This window comes from Protopterus annectens, chromosome 1.part2 (assembly GCF_019279795.1).
Source record: "Protopterus annectens isolate FY-2018-M chromosome 1.part2, PAN1.0, whole genome shotgun sequence".
Lineage (NCBI taxonomy): Eukaryota > Metazoa > Chordata > Ceratodontiformes > Protopteridae > Protopterus > Protopterus annectens.
This window is the reverse complement of record NC_056727.1, coordinates 242,830,010-242,851,799: the sequence shown is the minus strand read 5'-3', so window position 1 is coordinate 242,851,799 and position 21,790 is coordinate 242,830,010. Positions and strand designations below refer to the sequence as shown.

At 37.7% G+C, this 21,790-nt stretch overlaps 2 long non-coding RNA genes across 2 annotated transcripts in view; one reads left to right on the top strand and one right to left on the bottom strand.

Annotated features, from left to right (window-relative positions):
- LOC122788898 overlaps positions 1–20,429 on the bottom strand; it is a 41,653-nt gene extending 21,224 nt beyond the window's left edge. Inside the window, exon 1 of the long non-coding RNA XR_006362753.1 lies at positions 20,151–20,429. This is a non-coding gene — a long non-coding RNA (uncharacterized LOC122788898). The remainder of the gene's footprint in view (positions 1–20,150) is intronic.
- On the top strand, positions 11,272–20,157 carry LOC122788895. Its single transcript, XR_006362752.1, has 3 exons — positions 11,272–11,607; positions 11,752–11,818; positions 18,565–20,157. It is a non-coding gene; the product is annotated as an uncharacterized LOC122788895 (long non-coding RNA).
- Positions 20,430–21,790: the final 1,361 nt, after the last annotated feature.

Here is a 21,790-nt window from a genome sequence, read left to right as displayed (position 1 = left end):
GTGGATATAAGGAGCAGGTATATAGTGAGGTAGTCTGTCGATGAAAGTGAATGGCTCTGTTATTTGATTATATGCAACAGTTATTGACCTGCTGTAATAGAGCTCTGCTCCATTGCATTTGGCAGTTGCTCCTTGCAGCCCTGCCCCCCCCCCTTTAAAGTCACCAGAGGCTATTGCTGGGTCTGATATGCTACAGCTTGAACACAAATTGCAATTTGTGCCTAATTCCTTGGCTTCCATACTTAAGGCTTACTTTTTTCATTCTAAAAATACTGCGGACTAGAGAAAATGAAGACTTATATGTAGATATCAGTACAGAATCTAGAAAATGTTTTGCCTTGTGTGGGTCTAAATACATAACTTATATTTAGAAAGTCTTATCTGCACCTTAAACACACCAAGGTAGATTCACAGTAGCTCTGAGAAGACATCAGTAGAGAATTTACTGGAGCGAAGTCCGGCATATTTCATTAGGCCTTCCAATACCTTTAAGGCAAAAGTCATGGCTGTATTCTAGAATAGTGCCTGATATTTAGTTTTGCAGAAGTTATACATGGTGATGGAGAACTACATAAGCCATACAAGATGATTATTTTTAATCTAGGTGATAGCAGTCGATTCACCAAGACTGTGTGTTCAAAATAACCACATTAATGTTGCAGAAAACATTTTCTGCAACGGACAGAAAAATACAATTTAATTTAAATTTAAAACAAATATTGTGTCTGAACATCCTCCTTGACAAATCATTTGAGGATGTGATAGTATGCCAATTCTAAATCCACTTAACAGGAGTAACAGCAAAAGAAAAACAGGCCAAAAATTGGAATCTAGTTAGTTTGGACTCAGAGTTGGAAAGTTAACAAAATCAGTCATAAAGGAATGGCTTGAGTGCTTAGAGGTTAGTGTGGCAAAATATTAAGGGTAGCAAAGATTTTCAGCAAGAAAGTAATGTGTGTAAATCTGCTAGATTTCTTTGAGAGGATTATCAAGTGATAGAGAAGGAAGAGGCAGTGGATACTGCATAACTTGCTTTTAGCAAGGCACTTGAAAGGTATCCTCATAAAGCATTAATACACCTGTAGGCTAAGAAGGAGCAAGTCTTAGAGTAGTGTCTCATATTAAATACTGGTTAAACAACTGGGAATATAAGATAATACTAAATGAAACCCAGAGGGTGAAGTTATAAATATTGCACCAAACAGTACACTTTTGTGACCAGTTCTCCTCAACATTTACACTACAGAGGAGCAACAAGAAAATGTTTGCTTCACATGAAGTGACATAAAGATTTGCATAAAGGCCATGAAAAAAGGGAATTTACAGTTTTAGAGGGTTAACCAAATACTTGGCATTTTAGATTATGAACAGTTAAGTACAAGATAAGGCACTTAGCAAAAAATGCCCCCAGGTGGAATGTAAAATGGGCAACAAGATATTAACAGCACCAAAAAAGGGAATATATGTTAATAAAGCATATCAAATGTTTTAATGGTAAGCAGCCAATGTGAGAAGGCAGAGACAGTGTCCTCTTATGGAAGCAGTTAACAAAGGAGGCATGGATTCAGTGCAAATGCACAGTAATGACCTACAGCTATTTTTATTCTGTTAAATTTTTCATTCTCTTCAACTTTCTTCTTTCCAAAAATGATTAAAATTATCCCCAGAATATATGAGTGCAAATATTTTAATTTGTTCTTAGCAGCAGAACAAGGTTTGTGTTTACCAAGAGCAGCCATTTTCTTTCCATGAAAACACTGACAGAAATCGTGGTATGATGAAAGTACATATGCTCTTCAGCATGAAAAACAGTAACTGAGAAACTGTACTGTAAAAGCAAACAATTTTAAAGCAATTGTAGAATGAAATGCAAGCTGTCTGCATACATAGGAGTAATTTACAATGGCAGTCCATGGGAATAAAACTGTGGAGTTGAGGAAGAGGAACATGGAGAAATTACTCTCACTTGCATATGAGTGGCCATGCGATTGTTGATGCATTGTCATGACAATGGCAGCACCTGATGGAACAGTCTAAATATCAGCAATCAGAAAACAAACTGGTAGTGATATTCTGTTCAAAATACATAAGAAAGACAACCCCTTAAAATTAGACATTCCTTCTCCTTCTCTCTTTCACTGCCTCTCTCTCTTCTGACTCTTTATGTAGCAATGTCATCAAAGGCTATGTTAGAGATAGACTTAGTTTATGTTATGATTCCAAAAACAGAAACAGGAAAAAGAAAATTGTTTGTTTCCAGATACCAATTTCTTCACAGAAGCACAACAATAGTCAGCAGTGCCTTTCCTTTGGCTTTCTTCTCACTTCCTGTCTCTTTATAAATGTTAACACAAAACACTGTGGACTGCAAACACCACACACCCAAACGAGCAATAGAACTCTATAAAATGAAACTGTTTATTCAAACTGATACTGTGAGAGTTAAGCGCTTTTCATCCCACCAAGTTGTGGGACTTCTTCAGACTACCAGAACAAAGACAACAACTACAGTTAAATCAATGTGTTGGCGCCAAAATTACAAGCACTGCAGCTAATTGATTTAGTCATTAAACATTAAAATAGCTAAAAAATGCATTTAAAGAACCCATGAGAATAATATCAAGGTTCCTGGATTACATAGAAACATGTTAATTATGACATCAATGAGTCTATTATACATGATACTATGAATAAACATAATCTAAATACAGTATATAAAATTTAAAACACTGTATATAAAAACACCTGTATAGTCCCTGTATAAAGAACGGATGTAAATCCTATAAGCACACAATTGATGAACACACATTTGTTTGAAATTAAAATGAGGAAATATATAAAGACCAAATATTACGTGCAGAAAAATACTGAAAAAAATGACACTGAGAATGAAGGGAGTATATGGAGTATGTGTATGAAAAGGGAGGGGGGGGGACAAGCAAAGCAAATATAGACAAGGAGGTGACATCCAATTATATCAAAAAATCAAAAAATAATCATATAGTTCAAGATGTGATGTTCATCACATCTTGAACTATAGGATTTTTTTTTGATATAATTGGATGTCACCTCCTTTTCTATATTTGCTTTGCTTGTTCCTTTTTCCATCTTCCCTGGCTTCCTCCTTCCCTCTCCCCCCTCCCTTTTCATACACATACTCCATATACTCCCCTCATTCTCAGCATCATTTTTTCAGTGTGTTCATCAATTGTGTGCTTATAGGATTTACATCCATTCTTTATACAGGGACTATACAGGTGTTTTTATATAGAGTGTTTTAAATTTTATATACTGTATTTAGATTACGTTTATTCATAGTATCATGTATAATAGACTCACTGATGTCATAATTAACATGTTTCTATGTAATCCAGGAACCTTGATATTATTCTCATGGGCTCTTTAAATGCATTTTTAACTATTTTAATGTTTAATGACTAAATCAATTAGCCACGGTGCTTGTAATTTTGGTGCCAACACATTGATTTAATCATAGTTGTTGTCTTTGTTCTGGTAGTCTGAAGAAGTCCCACAACTTGGTGAGACGAAAAGCGCTTAACTCTCACAGTATCAGTTTGAATAAACAGTTCCATTTTATAGAGTTCTATTGCTCGTTTGGGTGTGTGGTGTTTGCAGTCCACAGCGTTTTGTGTTTGCAATCAGTTTTCCTGTCCGTTGCTGTTTTCTTTATAGGTTCATAGGTAGGTATTAGGCTATCGGCCCTGGGGCCTGTACAAGCCCAGCCAAAAAGGTACCCTGGCTTTTGCCACCCAAGAAAATTATTTTCCTGTGCCACTGTTGAGCAGAGCCACAGAGGTGATCCCTGGGGTGAATTTCTTATTTCCCATCCAATCATCAAGATTTTTCTTGAAGAGTGCTAATGAGGAGCTTTGTTTGATATAGATAGGTAGTTTATTCCAGAATATGGGAAGTCTCTGGGACAGGAATCTATCCCTCCGGCATGTTCTGTTTAATGTGGTGACAAGGTTTAGGTCCTTAGAGCGTGTAGCTCGGAGGGATTGGGATTTCTTTAAGTGGAGCATGTCCAACAGCTTTGGGTTTGGCATAGCTTTGTATGTTAGGCAGAGATCACCTCTGAGTAGGCAATATGTGACAGAGTAAAGCTGGAGTTTGTTAAGACGGTCTGCGTAGGGCATCTGTTTGAGGCTGGTTATTTTCTTTGTGAGGTATTTCTATGGCCTTTCCAGTTGTTGTAGATGTCTTGTGAGGTACATACCAAAAAGGGCATTGTACTCTATAATGGATCTAATGAGTGATGAGTAGAGGGGAACAATGACCTCTTTTTTTCTGGATGAGAAACCTTTTGTGATGAGGTGTGCCATGTAGAAGGATTTCCTGACTACTGTGGTGATGTGATTATCAAAGGAGAGACTACTGTCCACCTGTGTCCCAAGGTCTCTTATCACACTTTCAGTGTTAAGTATACTACCACCTATGTTGTAGTTCATGGGTACAGAGTTTTTACCAAAGGGGATAGCAATGCACTTTTTGGCATTGAGCTTGAGGCCATGGCTTTGACACCAGGCATCTGTCTCAATGAGGCCCTTTTGTAGGATGTCCACATCGTTAGGTGTTTCGATTATGGCTCCTAGTTTGCAGTCATCTGCGAACTTCATTAGCCAAAGACCTTCTGTGTTAGCCTGTACTTCAGAGAAGTAGATACCAAACAGGTGAGGACCTAGGACTGAACCCTGTGGTACTCCACTTGTCACTGGTCTGAAGTCGGATTTGGAGTCTGCTACTTTCACAGTGTAGGTTCTGTCAGTGAGCCAGTTGGCAACCCATCTTGTGACATAGGAATTTATACCTAGTTTAGTGAGTTTATCTATAATTCCAGAGTGGGGGATGGTGTCAAAAGCCTTGGCAAGATCTAGATAGGCTGTGTGAACTACCTTACCCTTGTCTACGGCTTTGGTGACTGCTTCAAAAAAGTCTATCAGGTTTAGGAGACATGATCTGCCTTTTACAAACCCGAACTGGGTGGGATCCAGAGTTTGGAGATTACCAATATCTTTGTTTATAAATTCCATGATGATACGTTCCATGGCCTTGCAGACCAGGCTCGTCAGGCTAATGGAGCGGTGGTTCCCGGGGTCTGTGGTGGCTCCCCCCTTGTGGAGTGGGATACCCATTGCTGTGCGCCATTCAGCAGGCACAAAGCCTGAGGTGAAGCTATGATTGAACATGGTACTTAGGTGGGCTGCCAGTTCGTTCTGTAGTTAGTGTAGAACACAGCCTGGGATGTTGTCTGGTCCCATGGATGCTGTGTTCTTGGCTTTGGAGAGTGTGTTTTTTACCTGTGCAGCCGCGATTACAGGAACTTTGCATTCTTTCAGTACAGAGATGGGCTCTTTAGGGGGTGAGAGGGGGGTAAAGTTAGCACTGAACCTATCTGCCAGGATGTTGGCAATATCAGTTGGGTCTGTATATTTAGTGCCATTGTGCTGTAACTCAAAGCAGATCTGAGTGTTGCCATTGAGATTCTTGACATAGCTATAGAATGCTTTGTGGTTGTCTTTAGAATCAGTGGTGACTTTGTTTTTGTAACTAGCTTTGGAGGATTTTATCAGGGATCGCAGCTTCTTACTGAGGCTGACCAGGGAGCTCCTCCACTCGTGGGATTTTACTCTCTTTTGCAAGAGTTTCTTCCTTCTGTTGTACAGTTTGTTTATGGCAGGGGACCACCACATTAGCTTCTTTTTTTTGGAGGAGAGTGCCTTGGTTCTGTTTGGGATAGCATTATCCATGCACTCATGTAACTGCTTATAAAGTGCAATTGTGTAGGATTCAGTAATCGTAACTGTATTGTCCATCTGCATAAATATAAATTATAAAATTATAAAATATAAAATTATAAATGTTCACTAGACATTGTCAATATAATTTCATGTCACACTATTTTGCTAGCATAGTGAACACACTAGTACTGACCATGATAATAGAGGATTATTTATAGATATTATGATTTCTGCTTTCCAGAGATTTCAGATCAAAAACACTGGCATGGCTGGTGGTCTCCAAGAAAGTAGCATTCGAGTCCTTCATAAAATGCAGCTAACTAAAAGTTAACTCCAGTTGAAGCTACAGAACTACCTGCCTCATCTGCCCAAACTAGAATAGTCTACTTACAGCAGATTTCAAATTCCATTATCTAGTCTATCAATTCATTCAGTTTTCAGTAGCTTCTTTATCCTATTCAGGATCATGAAGGGAAACAAAGCCTGTCCTGTCAAGCAAAGAGCCCTGAAGGAGATACCAGTCAAGCACAGGGCACACACAGAGGCACATACACTCTATGCACACACTCACACACATATACACACATTTGCATATGCACACACACACACACACACACACACACACACACACACACGTGTGTGTACTCACAATCATATACACACCACAAAAACAACTACAGAAATTAGCAGATTGCCAATTCACCTGTCAGCATTTCTTTGGGATGCAGGATGAAACTGCCTGATGATATCCACAAAAAAATCCATTGAGAACATGCAAACTCCACACAGAAGGCACTTTAGCTGGTAAGTGAGCCAAAGATTGGTTACTGTGAGGCAGCAGTGCTGGCACGTTTAAGTGTACAATTCGGGATACTGAATATATGGTATTCTCTTGTAGTTACATTAGCTGCAGATGTAGGCATAGATATGCAGCTTACAGGTTTTGGTCTCCACTAGAACTGAATCAATAGTCAGAATCTTTCCACACAAATTAATAGCACAGTTTATTTATCAAGATGTTGCATCTAAATTATAATATCCTGTTGGTATTAAGCATACATCTCAACCGTCCAGATTTTCACCTCATATTTTTGCTTTGTTGCTCATAAAATTTTGTTTTTCTGGCAAATCATTGAGGACTGAAATCACTAAGCAGAGAAATACATTTGAGTTTCAGACTTTATATCCTCCAGGATATATCCTGATATTCTGGCAACTGTCTTAAGTTTATAAGAGCAATATTTAAAATCTATCCCTATTTTGGGTGTTTGTCCCTCATTATTATGGCTTTGTCCAGATTTATTCTATTTAGAGTTTAAAAGGCATGTTTTTAAAATATTAAAATGATTGCTTCCTTAATAGAGGATACCCCCCACCCTTTCAGTTACTCCCTGCAGCCTCTGATATTTCCAGATGTTACTTTTGGCAACATCTAAATGAGCTTATCATGCCCTACTGCCCTGCATGGGTTCTTCACTCAGCTTCTAAGGGACTGCTAGCAGTTCCACAGGTTAATATTGCAAATTTGGGTTTTGGATCTTTCTTTAACCAATCTCCATACCTGTGGAACTTGTGGCCTTAATGGCTTTGAGAATGTTCCTCCCTGGCTAGCCTCATACAGACTTTCAAAACACACTAATTTGATTTAGCGTATGATAGAGTGGAATGAATCTTTTATGTTGATTTAGCAAGTCCTCTTTTAATTCTTGTTGTATATTGTTTTATTTATATTGTGATGGAGCTTTATTAAAAAGCATCTTAATAAACTTGAACTTCACCAATCTTGGATCCATGATTTCCAGATGTCTAGGATGCAAGTGAATGGTCTTTCATTGTGAAAACTGCATTCACATCATTGGAAAAATTCAGAAATATATGTTGAGCAAGCTGTCCAGTCAGAGTTTTGTGACTGTTTCTCCTTCTTAAATCAGAATGGTATATTGATGCTAAACACTAAATTTACATTACTAAATCACTGTGTGATCTGGTAGCCATGGCATATGAGCATGCTGTTGCAGGGTATATTTCCAAGAAGATCTGTAATGTGCACCTCAGTCACCTGAGCAAGCATCACAGCAGAAGGCCACAGGCACTAGTAAATGGCAGCTTGATATACATTATAATAATCTGTGTATTTACCCGCAAGAGTTAAAGCAAAAAAGTGTTTTGTTTTTATTTTCAGAGCAGCAAGCCCCTTCTACACCTCCACACTCCTTTACTTTATTATTGACACTCTGATGTCACTGTATCACAGAGAGAGAACAATAACTGACCAACAGTGTAATGTCTCTCTCTTTTTCCAAGATGCATTGACCTCTGTGCACCCTCAACTCACTAACATGCAATCATTTATTATCTCACTGTATTAAGAAGTGAGCAACAAAGCATGACCAAATGCCAGCTCAGAACAGTAGGTCCAAGAAACTGAACATGAGCTGGGGTGACCAGGAAAGTGACAGCAAGCAAGCCTTTGAGAATACACATATAAATGCAGTTCATTTATGTACCACATATTTTAATACTCCCAATAAAATAATGTCATTGGTAAGGTCAGATTAAAACAGGTGTCTTCACACATATGCATTAAATGTTGCAACTTATTTATCAGGGCAGACGTGCCAGACTGCATTTTTTTCTTACACGTGCCAGACTGCATTTTTTTCTTACACAATCTTAAGTTGATTGTTATGTAAGTGGCAGCTGCAGTGTAGTGTAGTATAGTATAGTATAGTATAGTATAGTATAGTATAGTATAGTATAGTATGCAGGCAATGCATTTTAAACTACAGCACTGAATTTCCAGATTGAGCCATTGGCAGTGATTGACTGGAACATGATTTCCTGGTTCCTGGTATATTTTTTAACCATTGGTATTATGTTGCCTTACCAATAACTTGCTTAACCAAAGTGTATACTTCAGCAAGCTGCAATGTATCTTTTGTTCTTAGCAACTATTTTTGTTGCATGTCTAACTGCATAGAAATGTGTTGAAAAGCACACCATAATGCAGTGATAGTTGCTGAAAAGTAGTAATAAACTTGTAACATGATAGGAAACTCTTATCCTAAGTTTGAATTAAAACTAATTTTATTATTGTTTCATATTTCAAGAGAAAACTATGTAGCATTCTGTACTGAAAGGACATGGCTTAACTGGTACTGCTATAAACAAAAACAAAAACCTTCAGTGGTATAACTAACACCTAAAGCCTCATTCTACACAGCTGACTTTTGCAATAACACTGTACTAAAGATGACACAGTCAAATTGACAACTCATTCCTGGTTGCAGAGCAGCTAAGTGGGCTGAGTGCTCTGTAATTGGTCATAAGAAGTCACTGTTAATTATGGAAAGAAGCAGAATGAATCGTGCTTCCCAGTTTGATATCAAAACTTAGAAAAATGTCGAGCTGTTTTTGAAGTGACAAGTATCTCAGCAAGCAAGATGCAGCCTGTGTGCCATACTGCTCAGTCCTTTTGAAGGGCGCAATTTCCTGTTTTGGCATTCTCCTGACAAAGGTGTGAAATTCAGTCAGCACTGCCTTCTCATTAGGATGAAGACAACCTAATGTGCCCCCATACTGTCAGTGTTCTACATCACAGATTAACGCCCATTGCTTACTGTACTACTAAATAAGGTTATGAAAAGAACCTGGGACCATAGTATAGTATTTGTTTTGCTGAAAAGTAGTGAAAACTATGCATATACTGCTATGTTAAACAAATGAATGCACTTGAATGCCAGTGTCACTGTTAGGGACAGAGTAAGGTTGTTCTCCTGTTTAATCCTATAGTGTTATATTTCACCTCTTCCTACAAATCACAAAGCTATATGGTCCTGTCTTTCTTTTTGTTTTTTCACTTCATCTCTTTTTCCTTCCTGTTCGGTGTCAGGTGTTCTTTCAGAGAACACATGGATCAAAGCGGACCTTGACTAGTAGTGATTACTGTAGCAGTGAAACACTATATCACTGACTAAGAGAGAGAAGCCAAAAGATGCTGTTGACTGCAAGTTGGCACTCTCTGAAACTGTTGGTATTACCGTAGAGAGCAGGTGGGGGATGATCAACTCACACAGGGTGCCTCATTAAAGGCTAACACGGTGACTATTATTGGATCAAATCTCATCAGGTGGAGAAGAGCTGAACAGGCTGAACCCCTACTGACACCTGAAGCAGCCTAGCTTACTCTGACCTTGGCAGACAGCTGCCAAGGTTATCTTTAATTCTGTAACTCACTATAGCAGAATTTTGTTTTGTTTTTTTTTTGCAAGGAAATGAGAGCTTTTACGGACCAAGAGAGAAAGACAGGTACATTGCATTTCTTACCGACTCTGCTACTGAAAGAAGTTGCTTGGTTGGTCGGGGATAGGGGAGTAGGCTAGTATAGAGCTTCAGTGTCATGTTAATTCAAGTCTCATGTACAACAGGCAACAATTAAAAGCAATAGTGCAGAGTAGTTGTATAGCAACACAGGACGTCTGTATATACTTATAAATAAGCAATTTGTATTTATGTAAAGTATAATTATTTGTCAAAAAGGACAGTAATTTATATTAAATCATTGTCACCACCATTACTTTACATGGTTTATGCTTAGTCTCACTTTCTAAAAAAACCCTAGTTAATGAAATGCTGTAAAATAATAAAAATGTTTATTAAAATAAGAATATAGTACAAAATTATTGTATATGCTGATTGCATGTATTCTTATATTAAAGCATCAATAAATCTGTTCAAAACCGTCAAATTTTCTAGGGTACGCAAAGTTGTATAGTTTCTAGAAGGTACTTAATACTGAAAGAGATGCAACCACACACTTTATAAATAAATGAATGCTTTATATTTGATAAAAGCAAGAGAAATGACTATGTCTCATTTCTTTGCAATGTTTCCCAGTATAATGGGATTGGGTACTGACTTATGAGTCAAAAGGCAAACATAGTCATAGACTGTGTGCTCAAGAAAGGGGTTGGTGTTGTACAACTTAACACACCCAAGTTCTTCATATTGATGTAATCTTACTTAACCATTTAGATGAAATCTGTGCTTAAGTCACTATTTAGTGAATATGGGTTTAATAAGATACCCAAGTATTGTCCATCTCCCCTACCCAGGACTTACTGTCATGGAATACTTCATTTAAGTTTAAAGCCTACAAAAGCATTGCTCACAATTGATTGTTGACATACTAATCAAATCTAGCAACCAGCCAAATGCTGCCTATTTTACTCAAATAATAAAATTCTCATCTTCCAACCTTATACACCCCGTCCTGCATTTATTAGTATAGCTTCCAACAAGACACATTGCACCCTTTGCAAGGCGCCTGCAGCTCACAACCCCCTGTGTTCAGAGCATTTTGAAAAAAAAAGTGAGGTTTTGTTCAGCCGTTCAGCACTTTGCCCATTGAACTACGGGTGATCCAAAAAGTGGCACATTGTTGTGACTTTGTTGTGTGTGTGTGTGTGTGTGTGTGTGTGTGTGTGTGTGTGTGTGTGTATACGATTGGGATTGTTGGGTTAATATATGTCTTTCCCACACGGTCCAACTAAATTTAAAATAACGTTACTTTTGTATTCTGGTCATAACGATTACTTTTAAACTTTAAAGGATATGTCAATAAAATAAAGATTTTTCCAAGATAATTAACAGAAACAGCAATGGTGTACGTGTGTGTGTGGGGGGCGGGGGTCACAGTAGTATGGAAGTTCTACATTTCTTAATGTTGCCTTGTCCAAATTTCCATGACCACAATGTGTTGAAAAATCCACATCAGCTGCAAGAACGTTTCTGCTTTCTCCTGTTAATGCAAGGACTCTAAACTCAAACTGTAAAGCTACTCAGTCAGGTCAGTATACAACTTTAATTTGACGGAAATGTACTTATAACATTTTCTCTCTCTCTCTATTGAAATTTCTTTACAATTCCTCTTATTGTAGCTAATGTTATTTGTTTTGTAAAATTGTATTTTTCTTTACTGTCTTTCTCATAGCAAAGGCGTGCATGATGTCTCACGAATTATATACTCCGTACTGCGACAGGTCTTACACCTTCCCATCGTAAGTTATATTGTTTAAGCACTTATTTATTTATGCATGCTCATTTATTCATTGATTTAGCTGAACTACCTTCAGCTTGCAGATCCCACTGCAGTGCGTTGTGTCCCAGATGCGTATTACGCTGCTGGTGGTCGCACGCTGCTCTCAGCTACATGGGATTTTCAGTTGTCTGGCTCAAATGACATTGAAGAAGACATTTGGGCACACATGAAAATAATTCTCCTGCGACTACGAATGTAAAGAAGAAGAAGTTGGGGGGGGGGGGGACGAACGAACAATAATTACCCAGCAATGTGACACTGGTGAGTAGGAAAGTAGCAGGCACAATCACACATGTATTACACACTAGTACAAACAAAAAGAGAAAATTTGGTCTAATATGACAAGTAACTTTTATCACAAACCCTCATTACATTTGCCACTGTCATTAAACAACGATTCATCGATCCATTGTACTTTACTTAAACGCGATCCATCATCATGTTTTAAGGTCTTTGCTGTAACTTGTGCCTTTAGATTATGTTCTCTAACCACACCATAAACTGTCCCATTCTCCTGTTGTTTCTTGCATATCTTCCAGTTTACACTTCCTATAGAAAACACAGACTGGCCTCCGTCTCCAGGTCGCGTTTGACAAGTGTCTCATCAACGACTTGCTGCTTAAAGTGCAGTTTGCCTGTTTGATAACACCTCCGATGTCTCAGAAAGGTGTTTAATACAGGCAGTTTCCAAACGCTTTGCTACTTTGTAGCTCTGCAACAGAGCTCACCAAGTGCAAATGGTTAACTTGTAGCACACACCTAATGCAAAGCATACCAGTGACATAAAAGTGCATTTTTCTTAGCTCGGGAAGCAGGGTTCCTATTGACATTTGACATGTAAGTCAACATTTATGTAACCGTCTTGTTCTTTTTTTACGTTACTATAGAAGTTTTTTGTTTGAATTTGCATCCTTATGTAGTTGGCAGGATTTTATGTACAGTTCAAACGAGAGCACTAAAACAAACTCATTTTAACGTGGGCATGGAAACACATTTCGGGCAAAAGTCAGAGTCCATTTAAGTAGTTAACATTAGAAACGCTTCTTAATTTAATGGTTATGCGTGCTCGGAGCAGCTGTGACTGGAGAGTAGTTGAGGAAATACTACCAATTTGAACTGATTAAACGATGGCACCCTGGTGTTGGACGTATGATGCTTTCTTCCCAAGACTTGGCGATAGTTACAGCAGGGGCAGGTGGCAGGGAAAGAGGCGTGCCCTTTTCTAAGGGCAGAATGGGGTAAATACTTCCAACCCGGGGTCATTTGTGGACCATACACTCTAAATTGGCCATAGGCATGAGTGCGTGCGTGTGTGTGCCTTCTGTGGAAGGTTGGGCGCCGGGCTGGCAACTCGACACTGTAAAACTCCACTGCCAATCATAAGCGGATAGGTGATCCGCTGTGGCGACCCCTAACCGGAAAAGCCGAAAGAAGAAGACCCCATAGAGTGTCAAGTCAGTCATGAGCCACACAGAGTGATGCACAACGAGATTTCAGTAATGAGGAATCCAAGTAAATATTTAGGAGACTGCTTCGGTGTACTAAATCCCGAGATCCCAGGTGGTGAGACTATCCATACAGAGACAGGAAGACAAATAAATATACATAAAACTAGCAGACGTGCTTTCCCACCACATGCGCGCACCATAACTAGGCTTAAACCAGGAGGTGTAGTAAATCTACACTGGGATTTTACAGAACTTTGCATGCATTGTCAAACTTTTGGAGTAGTGAGGCTGGGGATTAAATATCTATCGATTTTCAACAATGTTTATAAGAAGGAAGCTGTCGTTCTCCAGTTTCTCTCTCACACACATGCAGGCACGGACATACACACACGTATACACATATTATTATACACACGGGTATCCACATATTATTACACACACAACTATGTACAAATTCTCTCACGTATAGAATTCTCTCATTCGTTCACACTGCAGCGAATTCCGCAGTTCTCTGATGTGCATTTGCTATGTCACGGTACAGCAAGCTATGGCAATTACTCAGGTGAGGTTGTTGTAGAGGTGAACCATTTACCATGTCCATAAGATACCTAACCCAAGATAGCTAAGTAAACCTACTGTTAATGTCAGAGGTCAGGGAAATGTCTTCTTTTCATTTGAATCAGTGTAACAAACATACCTCTCAACCTCTCAGTGCAAGAAATCTGGACAAAGCCAAAAATAAAGGTAAGACAAAGGCTCAAAGGTAGGGACAGATTTTAAATACTGCTCATATAAGCATAGAAAATCGCTAGAATAACAGGTTTTGCATTATAATGTATTTTATGAAGGATATAAAGCCTGAAACTCAAACAACTGTCATTATTTAGTACTATTTATTGACTTCGATACTCGATTATTTGCCAAAAAAACACAAATTATATGAGAAACAGACCAACAATATGAGGCAAAAGTCTGGGCATTCTGCGAAAGTCTGGGCAGTTGAGAAGTGTGATCCACTTTCGCTTCGTCTTTATTCAGAAACATTGCCATTGCGTATGTTGTCTAAATAGCAATAACACACACAAAAATGCACATGAAGAAGTCTGAGTTAGATGTAAATCGTTTAAGTATCATGTTACCGAGAAGTAGAAGCATTTTATAATGTATTATCATAAATACGATTTTTGTAGTTTTGATCATTTCCGTAAAGCCAAATGGTTGACAGACATTAGGTTGGGGTTATAAGGTTTGTTAAGCAGTTCATGTGTATTTAAGCATCTGCATCTATTTCCTTATTCAGCTATCTGTATATATAGAGAGAGAGAGACATGCTGCTCAGGTATCTGTAGTCAAGATAGTAAGTGATTTTCAATTTTAATTAGACGTGGGTTTTGTGTGTGTGTGTGTGTGTGTGTGCAATTATTGCATGTTCCTGATATACTTAGCTTAACTTGATCAGTTGTGCTCGGATGTGCTCAGATCTTTTCTACAATTTCGATAGGTTTTCTTTTTCTTGATGCACCGATTAAGTAATGTTAATGTGGAAAGCGTCTGAAAGTTTAAAAAGTACAACGGTATAAGCGCACTTATACTTCAAAACAAATCTCAGAGTGTGAGTGTTTGTATATATTTAGAGTATAGTGTCAATCACGCCTTTGGTTAATAGCTACAGAGTATTATGTATTTACTGTAAGCCGCGAGAAATGTGTAATAAAATTTGTTTATGCTCTAAGCAAGTGGCATGTATGGAGAAAAATGAAAGGTGTTGCTATTTGTATTACAGGATCTTGTTTTGTAGAGAACGGGAATAAATGCAAATTACATAGTAAAGTGTTCTGCCACGTTACGTTAAAGGCAAAGCTGATTTTTTTTTCCCACAGGTAGCTGAAATTCACCACACGTCACCCCCACCTTAGATGTACCAAATCTTGTAACTCAGCATATCACTTTTTTTTGTCATTGCAACTTGAAATAACTTGCTCTTTACCTCGTATTATGTTTTTTAGGTCCCGCAATGCTTGACTACATGGAGGAAACAATATTTATTTCATTGTTCAGTTAACGTTTTTCTAAATTAGCTGTTTGCACACACAGCACACTCGCACAAGCACATGCCGAATTCATCTTATATCATTAAGTACTGTTTCAGTAAAAGTGTACACACCTAATTTAGAAACCCATTTACACAATCCCGTCAATTAGCAGCAAAATAACACAATTTATTTGAAAGTGAGTTAATAAACAGTGTGCAGACTTTTGTCTAAGTTAATGATGTTTATCTAAAGACACAGACATTTGTCTGACACCTGTTAGTTGTGACCACACTGCTACCAAGTGATCTGTTTTATTGTACCTATAGGGAGGAAACGTGAGTTTTTTTTTAACCTATACTGGTTCCCATACATGCCAGTGTTACTGTGTTCACTACGGTCGGTAACAGATCAGATTGTTTTTCTGAAAGCGATTCTGAAGATAATGAGAACTTGTTGTATTAAAGGGGACACACAGCGCATTGGCATCTCCTGACCCCAGAACGCACGGCTGGCTTTCATTGATCATCCCCCCTTATGAGATAATGCAATTACAAACATCAATAAGGAGCTGCAAGGGGAATCATTATGTGTTGACAGTGATAAATGACGATGCAGAAATAGCCTGGTTTGCTCTAACAATCCAGGAGCCTAGGGGCTTTGGGGGTTGAACACAATCACCAAGGAAACAGATGACATCCAAAATGGCACCAAAGAAAAACTAAACAGTCCCTTTCCTTTTTTCCTTCTTTTTCCCAAAGAGCTAGCCAAAGCTTTAACAGCAGCTGCCACACAGACATTTAGATGTGCTATCCCACAAACACAAGAGGACATTTTACCTGAATCTCCCCCCTTTATCAGAGAGACATAATTCTTCATTACATTAAACACTTCTGGAACGAACATAATGCAGCATAAATCACTCACGATCGCAGGTTTTTACCCCCAGTCCGACTTTATCTACAATTAAAGTCCTAGACAATAGTGTAGATAAAATAAATCCTTTACTGTGTACAGAAAGAACTGGGAAGATAGCTTGAAAGAGAAAGCAATGACTGTACCACACGAGGGATAGGGCTAATAGAGACGCCAAGCACTCATTTCATCCTTCCTTTACTAAGCTTGTATTATCGCAACTGTGTGAGTCAATTTACATGGAATTGTTGTTAAAACAAGTGTGTACGTGTTTGTTGTTGTTTTTTTTTTTTTTTTGGTTTCCTAAATCAGTTGCTTACTAAGTAGCCTCATATCACTTACTTTGAAAACAAACAGCTGCACATTATTACAGAGCCAGAATATAACACCAGATCACAAAAACATTACTGCAAACACAGATCATTGACGAAATTCGTATTTAAGTTTTCCTAATTCTAAAAAGTTTCAACTACACATTCCCCTTGCCCAGTAATAATGTGCTAACTGTATCTGATTGCCACACATAACTATTACATATAAATAACTCGAGTTTTCCCCTTGTAATGTACTAAACAAAATTATGATGCAAGCAGAATTATTGGCGTTGGATCTCTTACTTACACTAATGTAATTAGAAATAAAGCGCTACTCTCAAAACGAATTTGTGTATCTTAAGTGATTTTTAAACTAAGAATGCGCGCGCGCGCGCACACACACACACACACACACACACACACACACACACACACGCACACACATTGGCGGCACAGCATGCTATAAATCAGAAATGTAGCCAGAAATGTTCCTTTTGTACTCATAACCTGATATTGTTGCCCCCAATTCATGATGCCCCTTAGAAACCGAGGGGATGATGGTCGTTTTTAAAAGATCCCACTACAACAACTAAAACTTGTTATTTATTTATTTAGTTAGCTAGTTATTCAAATTAATAAGTTTATTTAGAAACACGCGGTGTTCCTATCATTGTTGTAAGGATTAGTTTAGACTGCTACAGACATATTTTTGTTTCTATAAGCCACACTTTTTTATCCTGAGCTGCTCAGAAAAATATGTACTCACCTGAGTACATTGAGCGAGGGCAACATACACCTTTGCTATAAACTGAAAGTGTATTAGCATAGATATGGTAGCAAAACACTTAGGGCTAACACTCTATTTGGAAAGTTGTGTCCTGGAGAAAAAATATGAATGTGCAAATATTCTGAGATTTTAAGACAAAAAAATCTTTCCCATGTTTCCTTTAATAGTTGTATAAAACATTTTTTTTCTGAAACACCTAAATATTACAGGTAACAAAAGAGAAGACATAGTCTGTACAAGAATTAGCTTTTATGGGGGGGGGGGGGTGAAATCCAGTTTTTTGTACTGGTTGGGGTATGGCTTCATTTGTCCTGCAAAATCTCACATTTCCATAAAATATCCCACTTGGAGCGTTTGAAATGGTGGCATCCCTACAAAAAGAGTAATGTATCGTATCCATGACAACGATAGCAACACAAACACACATTTTGAATTTAATGCATGTATAGTGTAAATTGTACTTCGAGGAGCAAACCAAAAAAGAAGACCAAACTTCTGACTTGCTTTCAGTTTCCACAGTTTTCTGCTTGTTAAAAGTAAAAAGCCAAGACGGCTGCGGACCAAGGCCCCACACCAATATCGCTTAAAGGTATTATTTAATTGAACAGTTACAGAACATAATTATTGCATTAAAATGCATTTTTAGAAGAATGAGAAATGTATAAATGTAATTGTAATTGTTTTCTCACGAAAATATAAATGTTATTGTGAACAGGGTTACATATTTTAAAAACATCAAGTAAATCTCAGAGCCTCCATGATTCAGGGCCACCCTGGAGGTCTATGGATACGTTTGTATGGCATTGATTGATTATATTAAACAAGGACTGAACCATACATGCATTTGAAACGTGCGGTTATTGTTTTACTTTATTCTGTTTTTACCGATTACAGTTTAGATCATTTTAAGAATTTTTAAGCTTCTGCTGCTGTGTATATACTAAAGAGAAAAGGTGACTGGCACAAGCATTCGGTTTCTGTATTTGGTGTGAAATCTTTATAAAACACGATTGAGCCATAAATGTTACCCTAATTTGCATGGTATCAGCTTATTTATTGAATATTATTATTACAGTTTGCTAACTGAAAAGGTCCAGTATCTCTACAGCATGTCATTACAACTATGTTATAACCTGAAAATGCGTATGCAAACCATTTCTCAGTGTTTGTTTCTCATTAGTAAGCTGTTGATTTTTTGTATCTCTTTGCAGGGTGGGCCCAGAGAGGAAAAGGCTCCAACACAACTTTACAATTTTTAACATTTGGGATGAGAGCTATTGCCGTGCTCGTCCGATGTACAACAATGTGATACACAACTGCACAGAACTGTTAATAATTTTGCTGCTTTTATATATGGTTGGTGATTGGTGCATGTTCATCAGAACCTAGTTTCAACAATGTGACTTACATTTACTGAAAAGACTAATTATAGGCAGCATAAGTGTTGCGTTACCCATGTTGTTTAACTGTTGATCTGATACCAGGCATCTGCCGTATAAACAAACTCAATTAGGTCTATTCCAGTGCATGCATTTAATCTAAAAAGCTAAACGAATAAAGTACTCCTCCTTTGTTTAAAAAAATGAAAACACGTACACAAGGCTGCATACCTTTATAAATGCATTAAAGCTTTATCCAAGAGAAGAAAACCTTTAAAAATTTGGACTCAACAGGTAGCATTTGGCTGATAAATGTACATAGCGCAAATCTTTGCCAAGTGGGGGGTCTAATAAAGGCATCTTACGTTTATACTTGCAGAAATCAGGAAAAATCAGCACCAGGAAAAAAAAAAACATGGGAACTAGTGCCCCGCGTTTATGGGGGTGACAGGTTAAGAGATAACTGGTGATGACTGTCTACTGGAATTACACCGACGGAGTTATGGACATTTCTGGACATCGCGTAGTAGGTACAGTACACAGTTTGCTGGCTAGTACAAACTCAGGCAAATAATAAGCTGTCCTGCCAATTTGCTTAGAAACGTTGTGGGGGTTCTCTAACGTCTACACTTAGGAGCTAGGTATACAGATCACTTCCCGTTCAGTTTTGCAATTTAACAGTGGACATGGAATGGTTGAAATATAGTCCAAAATGTCTGCTTCTCCATTCAAAGTGAAGTCAGAAGTTTAGCCAAGTCGTGGTGTGAAGCAATGTATGCTCCAACAGTCACAAAGGAAAAACAGTACTTCCGAAGTGCGCAGCAGATGAATATCAATAAATATAACAACTGATTGGTTGCAGTGAATTATGAGATATATTAAACCCTTTAAAATGATAAATAATTACATAATGTCAGGTGCAGAGTATAAATTTTTAATATTAGACTCCTACAAATTAGGTTGTGACTCTGTGTGCATACTACTAAAGGCATACATTTATAAACAATGACGTTGTTAATATTTGTTTAATATTTTAAGCAAGCCACTTCATTGACGCTTGACATAACTCATGAAAGTGGAACATGGTCTATGAAGTGCAGGCAGAAAAACACTTTGATTAATAAGAATGATGATGATGATAATAATAATCCTAGAGCACAGTTTCATCTGGGTGAGCAGGCACGATGATTGCAGAGAAACAGACGCATTTTAGACTGTTGTGCCTAAACTACTTTTTACTTCTATGGGTGGTTTACTTATAGTCCTAGATATATCGAAACACTGCTGTTTGTATACGTATATAAGCATGCACATTAGGGTGGGATTGTTTTTTACTTCGCTATTTCCACGCCTGTGCAAATAATAAAGACATCATAGAAAGCATACTGTTTCTTTTAAGAATGATGCTTGATACGTACCTCACCGAGTCTTCCGAGTTTCTGTTCTTCTGAATTTGCAAACTGTGTCTCAGATGAACACACACACACACACACACACACACACACACACACACACACCATAATGCAACGCAGAAGCAGTATCACAGTTTGGTCAGGTAGCAGCAACACCCGTTCAGAATGCAGTCTATTTATTATACGTCTGACAAGTACATCTCAGCAGAGTAATCTGGCCATGTAAGCTTTCAGTGGACTTGACAAAACAAACCACAATCCAATCACCCACGATTACTGTTAATTCCACGCGCATGGAATATTCTAGAATCGGTGATCTGAGTTATCTGCTTTTCTGTAAAGTTTCTTATACGCATGCTATAGTCATAATTGTTGGTGCAAAACAGTTCGGCTCTGCTATGTTTCTTAAAAGTAATGTCTCAATTGTTTTTTTTTTCAGAAAATTGCCATAGTATGGTACAGTCCACTTAAATAAAATATGTTTAATCTCACAATGCATTGAAGAAGGGCCATCAGCTGTCCAGTGAAAAGATACATTTGAGGTGATGAAATGTTCAGGGTCATAAGTAAGTGACAATATTTCTGCCTTTCTATGAAATTGGAAGCCTTATAGTTTGCATGTTTCGAGCATCTTACAAGCCTTAAGTAGTGGGGGTTTGCAGGAAACAGGCCAGGTCGTGTTAGTTGCAGGTAGTAGCTAGGGATAGCTGCTGTGTATTTTATGGATAGGCAAGTGTAACTGTTTCTTGCTGAATTGTATAAGTTATCTCTGCAAGACTCGCTGAAACATATTTATAAAAATCATCGGAGACGACGTATATTAAGATGTAATAGAAACGTCAACGTTAACAGTTTTCATCCTAAACAATAAAACATTATTTGCACGAGTAAATAAATGGGGCTTATTATTTTATTATTAATTTTCTGTATTTTGTTGGCTTAAGTAAAATGACATGTCACTGTAGAAAATAGATCGGAATACTCTTGACAGCTACACTCTCATGTTTCAATAACTTCATTAAAACAAATCTGGGGTAAGAGGGGAAAAAGTGAAGCAGGGAATCTACAACGGGAGCTTATTTTTACATCTTGGGAATAATCCAGTGGATTATATAATATGATTTGTCGCAATATACGATTTCTGAAGAATTATAAGTCATACATCATTCCTCATTTCTGAGTCATAAAAGTCGATGTTCCTCGAAGTCCCTCATTGGAAAAATCTGCGGCATATGCAGCGTTAAAGATTTTATTTAACAAACATATACGGTTAATAATATTGAGTCACAAATTCCAATGAATTCATCAAAATACATTTTTTATAAATAAAGTAAACAACTGCAATCATCGTGAGCTCCCTTTGTTAGTAAGTGCTCCTTCCTAATTTTGCCCATTTGTTTCACATTATGAGAAGTTGCGTTCCACAGTTTGGAAAAAGAAAGTTGAGAACTACGGTGTAAGTCTTCCCATACTTAACGAGTGACATCTGACTCATACACACCCCCACACATGCGCGCATATATGTATGCATATATATATATATATATATATATATATATATATATATACACACACACACACACACACACATATATATATATATTTATATATAATATATACGTGTGTATGTATATGTACGTATATAT